We start from the raw sequence: 2,218 nt of genomic DNA on the forward strand, positions 1-2,218 counted from the left end.
TAGATAGATAGATAGATAGATAGATAGATAGATAAAAAAAAACTCATTCTCACAATCATAAATGAATTCAATAAGAATTTATTTCTTTATTAATCTGTTTAATTGATTTCATTTCTATAATTAGCCCACCCGAAAAATATAACTTCCAATTTATTCAAAAAGAAATGAAAGTCTTTAACAGTATTGAATAAACTAAAGAATGATGAAATGATAACAGCAGTCATTATATTATTACAATAATAATCATAATTCAATAACCAGAATATCAACATTCATAACAAATCCAAAAACATCGGCAATACACTCTGACATACCACTCTTGCTATTAATATAATATATACAAAAAGAAATAAAATTCCCAAATGTCTGCCCTTTTCAAAAATGGAAATTTAGGGGCGGGGCTTATGGCTTGTCAAGAAAGATGACTGTGATTGGCTTATGGCTGACAGAGACCAACTGAAGTTTATTAGAAAGAGGCACATCATGGGAACTCCATTCATTTACAGTGGGCAAAGAAGCAATTACTTGCATGGAAGAGTTGCTAGGCAAGTAATGAGGGAATAAAGCATCAGGCCATACAAAAGATCAGCAGAGTAAAATGGGGATTTTCTACAGCGATCCAAAAAAACCTCATCTGACACACGGCACCGCATTGAAATCAAAAGCAAGTGAAGATGCAAAAGCTGCAAAGATTAGAAGGTGACTCATGTCTGGAAAAGCTGATATATGCAAACATATGGTAGGTATTAAGCCTATATATTTATGTACAAGCATTGCTTTGTCACCCAGAATCTGTTACAAAACACCTCAATCAGTGAGAAAATGAGTGCAAGCTTCAGACTAGCAAAATGCGTGTCGGACTCACGGCGATGCATTGTAGGTTTCAGACTGCGTACAATCAGCCTGAGCGAAAAGTGCTTCGAATAACTCCGCCGACGAGTCGCCAACGCGAGTTTTCATTCCCACAAAGTTCTGTTATGCTTTTACTTTTTCCACATATCGAGAAAAAGAGAAATCGGTGTAAAAGGACACATTCTGTACACTGCATATACAAACATATTTATGTACAAAATACATGTATATATATATATATATATATATTTATATTATATAACCATCCATACATCCAGTATATACATAAAGACTGTACACACACTCTATATACACACAGTCACCCACAACATTATTTGACCTGCATGATCTCTCAACATTTATATTTTTGTCTAGTGGTGTAAAAAGGAAGCAGAGAAATGTCCGTGTTGCCCGGCAATGGCATCCAAACAAGGAAATAAAGTTACATTTAAAACAGCAACTTGGCTTCGCAAAACTACCCACGATCCTACAAACGTGCGACCGCCAAATTTCTAAATAAGAGGATTCCACATCCAAACGGTGTCGTCCATAAAATCAAGAACTCCACAGCAAAACCAAAGAGAATTAAAAAGTAAAAGAATCCATCTTTCTTTCACATACAAAGGAGTCGGTGAGGATCCGGGACGTAGCAAAGTGCGGGAAGGGGGAGCAGGTAAAATAACAGGTTGTCGATTTTGCTTCACAAAGAGATTGTCACATAAATTCACAGATCAAAAAAAAAAAAAAAAAGGATTATTTTCAGACTTTTCAAGTTTTTGTCTCACATTACCAGCATGTAAATACGTGATCATCTGGGTGAGGTCCAGTCAAAAAGTAGAAAACCACCAGGAAACAAAAGTTTGGATATTTCCAGCCTCTTATCAAATCCGCTGAAGGACAAATCAGCGTCTCTTGAGAGAAAAAAAAAAAGGCTGTGCATATTCAGTTTCCCCAAAATAAAAGACATGATTGAAATGCAGGCAGGCATGACAGGTAGAGCTAATGTGGCATATGAAGATCATAATGAGAAGAAGTAGAGGATTGTTCAATATCCTACATGTAGTTAGTAAAGAACCTAAAAAACAGCACCTTTGAGATTGATCTGATCCTCAGAACCTCTCCAGCTCTCTCAACGAACCACTGCGCTGCGTGCGACGTCATCTCTCGTGCCATCAAGAGGCACGCAGAAACCATCTGACAGCATCCCAAACGGTCATCATATCGAATTATATCAGAGAGAGGGTACGTCAGAGGAAGGGAACCTATATTTTTTCTTTGGGTCGGCTCTGGCACTGGGTCAAAGCCTCAGTTTCTCCTCTGTCAACCAACCGAATCGCGTGACAGCACCCTGGAATTAAAACCTGGC

Source organism: Sinocyclocheilus rhinocerous, unplaced genomic scaffold (assembly GCF_001515625.1).
Source record: "Sinocyclocheilus rhinocerous isolate Xijiao unplaced genomic scaffold, SAMN03320098_v1.1 scaffold66, whole genome shotgun sequence".
NCBI lineage: Eukaryota > Metazoa > Chordata > Actinopteri > Cypriniformes > Cyprinidae > Sinocyclocheilus > Sinocyclocheilus rhinocerous.